Source organism: Giraffa tippelskirchi, chromosome 5, assembly GCF_054371585.1.
Source record: "Giraffa tippelskirchi isolate mGirTip1 chromosome 5, T2T-mGirTip1v1.2.pri, whole genome shotgun sequence".
NCBI classification, from domain to species: Eukaryota; Metazoa; Chordata; class Mammalia; order Artiodactyla; family Giraffidae; genus Giraffa; species Giraffa tippelskirchi.
Window position 1 is genome coordinate 77,522,560 of NC_137279.1, and position 9,827 is coordinate 77,532,386.

The following is a 9,827-nucleotide window of genomic DNA, read 5'->3' on the forward strand; positions in this document are numbered from 1 at the left end:
ATTGAGGCTGAGCCCACTCCAAGTACAATAAGAAAACTAAAAATCTGTATTAGCTAGAGGAAGCCTTCCCAGAGGAAAAAACTTTTGGAAAAGCTTTATTGATACTTTCTCACTGCTGGCCAAAAATCCCTTCAAAAGCATCCAGTTCTCTCGGTCTCTAAAGGGCCAGCAATGAGACCTCCTCTCTCTGAGCTTCAGGTTCCCAAATCTGGGAAATGAAAGTCATAATATGTAACACGATCTAGTGATCTCACAGGTTGGCATGAGGGTCTAAGGAGTTAAGAGATATGAAACTGTTCTGAGAAGTATAAAATGCTACTCAAGCACAGGTTAGCACTGACTGCCAGCTTAAGACATTCAACTTCTGAATGCTAGCATAGTCAGCTGACACAGGAAGAGCCTGCTCTATCTAACAGGTTCCCCTGGGCCCATATCTGTGAAGGCCATCTCTCCAGCTGCTCCACAGGAGTTAGTTATAAGCCACTTCTTACTAAGACATGGCCTATCATTTGGGTAAGCAAAGAACTTTCTGTCCAAATCAGGACAGTGAATGGAGGCACTGTTAACAACCGTACTAGGACACAGATATAAAATGCCACTGCCCCAGGCATGTCAAACCATCTTGTCACTCTCATCCTCATCACCCAAGGGGGACTAATGGCAAAGGCTAGTGCGGAAAGGAGGACTGCAGGTTTCTGTACATCTCCAAAATAATTCCACTTCTAAAATAACCAAAATTATAGCCATCACAGCTATCTGTTTAAATTAAGCCAGGGATTTGAAAACTGGGCTTTTTCATAGAGTACCTTCGGGGGAGCCTGGCATGAAAAAAAAAACAGGAAAGAGGTTAAGACAAATGCAAAGGGCTCTGAACTCTCTTTCCTTTCTTTAATCTCATCAACTCCAAATCTGTGAATTTTACTGGATTTCTGATTAAGGTTTCATTTGCATAAAAGGGTTCCAAGTCTAACAAGAGGTTAGAAGATCTCTGGTAAGTATTGTCTACAGATCTCTGCTAAAGTAAACACACATTCTCTCAGAGAGGCAGCACATCAATGCAACAGAAAAAGAACCTGGGAAGGCTACACAGGAGACACTGGGGGCCACATTCTAAAGGTCTAATGGTGGTACTTTAGTCACTCAGTCGTGTCTGACTCTCTGTGACCCCATGGACAACAGCCCGCCACACTCCTCTGTCCATGGGATTTCCCAGGCAAGAATACTGGACTGGGTTGCCATTTCCTTCTCCAGGGGATCTTCCTGACCCAGGGATCGAACTCGGATCTCCTGCATGGCAGGGGGATTTGTTACCGACTGAGCCACCAGGGAAGCCCCAAATGTCTAATAGAGATTATTTATTTACAAAAGTTAAGATAGGCTGCACCACTGAACATAGTGTCTGGCTTTGGCTGAATTTACATCATAAGTACAGTAACCCTAACCATCTTCTGCTAATCAGAGCCACTAATTAACACATATATGTCCTCATTCCACCCTGGTAGCTCAGTCAGTAAAGAAGTAGGGAGCTACCATATAGCAGAAAACAACTGTCCAGGGGTAATAAGGAACATCAGAAGGGAGTTCTGTCAGGGACTGGGGTGTGAAAGATCCAGAGTACACAGAACTGCCCAGAGAAATGTACGCACAATAAAAAGTGTGCATTGCAGGTGGTCACAAAAGTGTGTGTGGGGGCGGGGGTATGTGCAGATACAAAATAGAATATGGTGGGGGGAGGCATGTGTATTCACACAACAGAGTGTGTAAGTGTACAGTCATGAGAATTTGTGGTGTAAATGTATAATCTTGAAAGAGATATGTGTGTGTGTGTGTGTGTATGTGTATAAGAGTATGGTCACGAGAATAGGGTCCTGAGTCCATGTGCATGAGAGAACATGCTGCTGCTGCTGCTGCTGCTGCTAAGTCGCTTCAGTTGTGTCTGACTCTGTGCGACCCCATAGACGGCAGCCCACCAGGCTCCTTCGTCCCTGGGATTCTCCAGGCAAGAATATTGGAGTGGGTTGCCATTTCCTTCTCCAATGCATGAAAGGGAAAAGTGAAAGTGAAGCCATTGCCTTCTCCAGAGAGAACATGAGTGGGTATATAATATGGTGAGACTGTGTGGATGTGTGTGATCATAAGTATAGTCAGGGCTCATGACTGGTCATGAAAATACATGTGTGTGCAATCATAAGAATGCATCTGGGAGTCATGAAATTATGTATGTTCATAAGAGCATATGGCTGCCGTGAGAGTTTTGCATGTGTGCATGATCATGAAAGCATATCGCTGATCATGAGAGAGTATAAGTATATATGTGGTCTTGAACTTCTGTGAGAATGTATGAGAGGGAAAGGAGGGAAGGATAAGAATAATAATGAAGGAATAAAAACTGTACTTGTTCATGTGCTCTGCCCCAAACAAGGACCAAAATTTTAGGGAACTCCACAACTGGCCTAGTGTGAGTTCAAGTCAGGGAACTAGGCTCAGCCCATCCTTCTACTTACCACCAACCATCAGAGCTTCACTGCCTAGTTTCCCAAGCCCAGGGCATCAGAGATGGCAGTGGTCACCCCCTAAGTGTTCCAGAATGCCCACTCCTGAAGGAAGAGTCCAGGATAAACTCCTTGCCTGACCTTCCTCTTAGCAGCTATCCTCTAAGCCGAACATAGGAAAATCCTCTTCCACAGAGCGGTGAGCAGGGCTACGTGGTGATGGAGCAGCGAGTGGCTAAGAGGAGATACCCCACGTCCAAGGTAAGAGAAACCCCAGTAAGACGGTAGGCACTGAGAGAGGGCATCAGTGGGCAGACAGACTGAACAACAATCACAGAAAACTAACCAATCTAATCACATGGACCACAGCCTTGTCTAACTCAGTGAAACTAAGCCAGGCCATGAAGGGCCACCCAAGACAGACGGGTCATGGTGGAGAGTTCTGACAAAATATGGTCCACTGGAGAAGGGAATGGCAAACCACTTCAGGATTCTTGCCTCGAGAACCCCAAGGACAGTATGAAAAGGCAAAGAGATATGACACTGACAGATGAACTCCCCAGGTTGGTAAGTGCCCAATGTGCTACTGAGATCAGTGGAGAAATAACTCCAGAAAGTATGAAGAGACTGAGCCAACGCAAAAACAACACCCAGTTGTGGATGTGACTGGTGATAGAAGCAAGGTCCGATACTGTAAAGAGCAATATTGCATAGGAACCTGGAATGTTAGGTCCACGAGTCAAGGTAAATTGGAAGTGGTCAAACAGGAGATGGCAAGAGTGGATGTCGAAATTTTAGCAATCAGCGAACTAAAATGGACTGGAATGGCTGAATTTAACTCAGATGACCATTATATCTACTACTGTGGGCAAGAATCCCTTAGAAGAAATGGAGTAGCCATCATAGTCAACAAAAGAGTCTGAAATGCACTACTTGGATGCAATCTCAAAAATGACACAATGATCTCTGTTCATTTCCAAGGCAAACCATTCAATATCACGGTAATCCAAGTCTATGCTCTGACCATTAACACTGAAAGAGCTGAAGTTGAATGGTTCTATGAAGACCTACAAGACCTTTTAGAACTAACACCCCAAAAAGATGTCCTTTTCATTATAGGGGACTGGAATGCAAAAGCAGGAAGTCAAGAAACACCTGGAGTAACAGGCAAATTTGGCCTCGGAGTACAGAATGAAGCAGGGCAAAGGCTAATAGAGTTTTGCCAAGAGAACGCACTGGTCATAGCAAACACCCTCTTCCAACACAAGAGAAGACTCTACACATGGACATCACCAGATAGCCAACACCAAAATCAGACTGATTATATTCTTTGCAGCCAAAGATGGAGAAGCTCTATACAGTCAGCAAAAACAAGACTGGGAGCTGACTGTGGCTCATCATGAACTCCTTATTGCCAAATTCAGACTTAAATTTTAGGAAGGGGGGAAAACCACCAAACCATTCAGGTATGATCTAAATCAAATCCCTTACAATTATACAGTGGAAGTGAGAACTAGATTTAAGGTACTAGATCTGATAGAGTGCCTGATGAACTATGGATGGAGGTTTGTGACATTGTATAGGAGACAGGGATCAAGACCATCCCCAAGAAGAAGAAATGCATAAAAGCAAAATGGCTGTCTGTGGAGGCCTTACAAATAGCTGTGAAAAGACGGGAAGTGAAAAGCAAAGGAGAAAAGGAAAGACATACCCATTTGAATGCAGAGTTCCAAAGAATAGCAAGGAGAGATAAGAAAGCCTTCCTCAGTGATCAGTGCAAAGAAATAGAGGAAAACAATAGAATGGGAAAGACTAGAGATACCAAGGGAACATTTCATGCAAAGATGGGCTCATTAAAGGACAGAAATGGTATGGACCTAACAGAAGCAGATGACATTAAGAAGAGGTGGCAAGAACACACAGAACTGTACAAAAAAGATCTTCATGACCCAGATAATCACGATGGTGTGATCACTCACCTAGAGCCAGACATCCTGGAATATGATATCAAGTGGGCCTTAAGAAGCATCACTACAAACAAAGCTAGTGGAGGTGATGGAATGGCAGTTGAGCTATTTCAAATCCTAAAAGATGATGATGTGAAAGTGCTATACTCAATATGCCAGCAAATTTGGAAAACTCAGCAGTGGCCACAGGACTAGAAAAGGTCAGTTTTCATTCCAATCCCAAAGAAAGGCAATGCCAAAGAATGATCAAACTACAGCAGAATTGCACTCATCTCACACGCTAGTAAAGTAATGCTCAAAATTCCCCAAGCCAGGCTTCAGCAATATGTGAACTGTGAACTTCCAGATGTTCAAGCAGGTTTTAGAATAGGCAGAGGAACCAGAGATCAAATTGCCAACATCTGCTGGATCATCAAAAAAGCAAGAGAGTTCCAGAAAAACATCTATTTCTGCTTTACTGACTATGCCAAAGCCTTTGACTGTGTGAATCACAATAAACTGTGGAAAATTCTGAAAGAGATGGGAATACCAGGTCACCTGAACTGCCTCTTGAGAAATCTGTATGCAGGTCAAGAAACAACAGTCAGAACTGTACATGGAACAACAGACTGGTTCCAAATAGGAAATGGAGTACATTAAGGCTGTATATTATCACCCTGCTTATTTAACTTATATGCAGAGTACATCATGAGAAATGCTGGGCTGGATGAAGCACAAGCTGGAATCCATATTGCCAGGAGAAACATCAATAACCTCAGATATGCAGATGACACCACCCTTATGGCAGAAAGTGAAGAAGAACTAAAGAGCTTCTTGATGAAGGTGAAAGAGGAGAGTGAAAAAGTTGGCTTAAAGTTCAACATTCAGAAAACTAAGATCATGTCATCTGGTCCCATCACTTCATGGCAAATAGATGGGGAGACAGTGGCTGATTTTATTTTTTGGGGGTCCAAAATCACTGCAGATGGTGACTGCAGCCATGAAATTAAAAGACACTCCTTGGAAGGAAAGTTATGACCAACCTAGACAGCGTATTACAAAGCAGAGACATTACTTCGCCAACAAAGGTCCGTCTAGTCAAGGCTATGGTTTTTTCAGTGTTCATGTATGGATGTGAGAGTTGGACTATAAAGAAAGCGGAGTGCAAAGAATTGATGCTTTTGAACTGTGGTGTTGGACAAGACTCTTGAGAGTCCCTTGGACTCAAGGAGATCCAACCAGCCCATCCTAAAGGAGATCAGTCCTGGATGTTCATTGGAAGGACTGATGTTGAAGGTGAAACTCCCATACTTCGGCCACCTGATGCAAAGAGCTGATTCATTGGGAAAGACCCTGATGCTGGGAAAGATTGAAGGCAGGAGAAGGGGACGACAGAGGATGAGATGGCTGGATGGCATCACCGACTCAGTGGACATGAGTTTGGGTAAATTCCAGGAGTTGGTGATGGACAGGGAGGCCTGGCATACAGCGGTCCATGGGGTCACAAAGAGTCCAACACGACTAACGACGGAACTGAACTGAACTGAAGACTCTCTATCATCCAGTGCCCATGCCTATCTCTACTCCTACCCCTGCCTGGAATTGTAGATTCCTATTTGAAAGGTTCTCTGAGGCCATGCAGGCCAATCTCCCATGCTGGGAGTGAGTTCCTTCCATAATATCCCTGACTGCTCAGTCTTTCTTTGATTATCCTTCAGGAATAAAGAGCTTGCTACTAAATGAGGAAGCCCTCATTGTCCTAAGGAAGCTTTTTCTTAAACTGAATGGAAACCTATCTCTCCTTTAAAATGACAGTTATCTATCAAAGGACAGTGGCTATGAAGTCACATCAGACATGCATTTATGAGAATAAATTTATCAGAATAAAAAACTACACTGGCTGGGCAAAGTGAGCAATTGTTGTTTAGTCACTAAGTCATGTCAGACTTTTTGCAACCCCATGGACTGTAGCCTGCCAGGCTCCTCTGTCCATGGGATTTTACAGACAAGAATACTGAGCCACCAGGGAAGCCCAAGTGAGCGACAGAGGTCTCTCTGCAAACCAGCTATTTTCATCAGAGACTTAGCAACAAAATTATACTTGTAACTAAGTATTCTTTTAAATCACTGTATACATTACACATTTTTATAATTACTGTACACTGTATCTGTACATTAGTATTATTACTCAGAGATATAAACCTAAACTACCTACCATGCTTTATGGGAGATTTAGGAATTTTCCCTTTACTGACTATAGAATCTAATTTCTCCACTAATGTAACACCACTGTATTGGGTGACCAGAGGATCCTCTGCTCCTGGTTAAAAATATCTAGTTGCAAGGCTTCATTGAACCCAAGGGATCTGCAGTTAGACCTCTTTAATTCAATCCAATGATTACTATGAGTAGATTTCCTATTCTGCATTAGATTACTTCTTGCTATGGATACAAAAGGCAAGTAAGATACAATCTAAACCCCTAAAAAGTTCACAGCCTACTTGGAAGAAAAGAAGACATATGGAGTAGCATGTAATCAAATATTCAGTCTCTGGCACATCCTGGGGTTCAGCACTGAGCACCACTTGCAGTATGACCAACTGAGTTAACCAGTGACAGTTTCTCCCCCAGCTCTTTGGGAATGAAGCAACCCCATCCAAGGCCTCTCAGCCCCTGACTGACAGGAAAGATGCTTCTCTGGACTAGAACTGACTTCACTTGGGGGAATGGAAGGTGCTTGAGGGAGGTGGGGCTGCAGCTCCCAACGCTCTCTGAAAGCAGAGCCACGAGCTGGGCAGCCATCATGCTTCTTGTGTGAGTGGTGAGCCAGCAGCCCAGATCCTCAGGCTCTGCCAGCCCTGGAGTTTCATACCAAGTTGGCTTAGAGCTCCTTCCCTCACTGCTATTTCCCCATGACATTCTCAGTTTCCACAGACCCCTCCCAGTTCAGCAAATTCCTCTAGAAGGACCCCCTCTCAGAGTCTGCCCAGCATCAGCACCCCTCTGAGTACTCTTTACTCTGGTGGCCATCTCAAGTGCCATGCTCCTGGAAGCCAGCACCGTATGCCTTCCAGAGCTAATTATACTTAGTGAGCTAGCAGCCAGAGGGGGACATATGGTGACTTCATGTGGCTACAATATATACTTGTCCCTCCCTCTGACCCCACTCCCTCTCCTCTATTTCTCCCAATTCCCTACCCGGAAAATAAACTCTGAGGCAGCTCCCTGCTCCCTACCAACTCCTCCTCTCCAGCACACACACACCTCACATAACTCCATACCACTTAGAAACCACACCTTGTTTCTATATCAACTCATCCAAGGGCATATAGCCCCAGAGTATAGTATCCCCGGCACAGAAAGACTTCAGTTGTCTCCCCCATATCCTAAAGCCCCATTGGCCTCACCTCCCTGTCCCTGCTGAGTTTTCACCATGCTTCACTGCCCCCACAGTTGACTACTCTCCCTCTCCCCTAGCTCTCACCCTGCTGTCCTCAGTGGCTCTGAAAGGACCCACAAGCAATCCCTGACAACTATTTCCAGCTCTAAGATTTCAGCAATCAGCCTAGAGAGGAGACCCAGCATCCTGGCTGCCTGCCCTTCCCTGCCTATCCAATCCCTCCTTATCATCCAGCTGCAAGACCTTCCTTATACATGCCACAGTTCTGGCATCATGACAAGCTCAGCAGCACATGCCCTGATACCACTGGATGAGATTTCCTTTTCACATCCCCACCCCCACCCCCACCCCACCCCACCCCACCCCACCCCCATTCTTCTATCTTTCAGAGATGGTGTCTCTCATTGTGGAGGGTGTCTAGTGCATTCTTGGCCTTCAATAACCATTGCGCCATTCATTGCCTCATTATCTCCATTCATTGCCTCATTATCTCGGGATACCTCTTAATCCAGGCAGCCTCCTCACAGCTCAGGGCAAAGTCCTAGAAAACAGCCAAAGGAAATCATTCAAATACTTCCTTTTTAAGGTAGCTTTCCTTGGGACCACCTGGCTAATCATTAGTGGCAGAGTGTGGATAGGTTGGAATCCAGGTAAGACAGTTATTTAAAAGGATGTGGACCCGGATCTTTTCATAATCCAATAGCAGTGTAACAAAATTGGTGCTAGTGGTGGGGGAGGAGGAATGGAGCTGTTAACAGAGTGTCTGCTGTGTGTACCTTTCAGGTGCTCTGTGGCTCTAAATTGCCTTCAGAAGACTCTGCACCTAGCATGGTGTCTGGCATTACAGTAGATGCCCAATTAATATTTGTTGGATGTTGAACAAAGTAGCAGGTACCAGTTCCAACTGGGAAGATTGAGGGAAGAACCCAAAATGTGGCTACTGGAGGCACCCCTTAAGATCCCACCAGGAGAGGATCTCCATGCTAACGACAGCCTCCTCCTCAACCACTTGCTCACCAGAGGACAGCAGTCTCACTACCCCTACCCCTCTACCAGCATATCTCTCCTTAAAGGTGACATTGGCACCCCCCTCCTTCTCAAAACAAAACAAAAAACCCAGCTACATCACGTTTCCAAGTCCTTCAACCAGACCTCTCTTTTCCCACTCACAACCAAACTGTACTGGAAAACATCTCAACTGCGTAGTGGAAAGTCAGTTCCCCACTCCTACTCTCCCCGCTCAGGAATCTCTACCCAGCCCTATTTTATGGTTGCTCCCACTCTGAACCCTACCTTCAACAGACCTCCGATTGGCTGCTCCTTCCCCTCCACCGCCCCTGGCACTGCAGAAATGTGGGCATCTCTGGCACAACCTGAGACTGGCAGTTTGAGGAATGGAGAGCGAGCAATATTAAGAACGGCTGATATGAGCAATGTGGGAGGGGATAAGAACCCCTGGAAGAACGAAGACCTCAGTACCCTTGTGCCAAAGCAGCGGAGCTGGCCCTGGCGCTTCTCTGGCTCTTCTGGATGGGAAACCGGGGCGCAGTCCACCCAGCTCCCCCTGGGAGACTTACCAACTCAGAGCCCCCGCCCCGAGCTGATGGAGCTGAGGGCGAACTCCAAGCCCTCCCCGCAAATCGGGCATCGTCCCCTCATTCTCATCCCCAAGGGCACAGGGCACTGCAAAGGCTGGTGAGGGGCAGCAGGAAAAGTATCTACCAGAGAGACACGTTTGAGTAAAAGGTGCTGTTTCCCAAGAACCGCTAGACTGAGACCTCCTTCCCAAACTGTGAGGGGAGCTGGAAGTGGGAAAAACAGACATCCTTCCCGCACCCCGGGCTCTGGAGCCTCACCTGCCTGCGCTTACTGAAGGCCGGGCAGCTTGGCTCTGCGTAGGAAGCCGCCCCGGCCTCCAGGCGCCGGACTTGTCCTAGCGAGCGGAGCAGGCGCGGAGGCAGCCGCAGGCTTCCCGATCCAAAGCGCTCC

The 9,827-nt window shown here is 46.0% G+C and overlaps 1 protein-coding gene across 8 annotated transcripts in view; it reads right to left on the reverse strand.

Annotated features, from left to right (window-relative positions):
- The window catches only part of PPFIA4 (PPFI scaffold protein A4), a 52,209-nt gene extending 42,382 nt beyond the window's left edge, over positions 1–9,827 (reverse strand). For 7 of the 8 annotated variants that reach the window (XM_081495064.1, XM_081495058.1, XM_081495061.1 and 4 more), the window contains exon 1: positions 9,695–9,827. The gene's annotated coding sequence lies outside the window, so the exon portion shown is untranslated. The remainder of the gene's footprint in view (positions 1–9,694) is intronic. The other variant, XM_081495062.1, reaches the window with a different exon arrangement.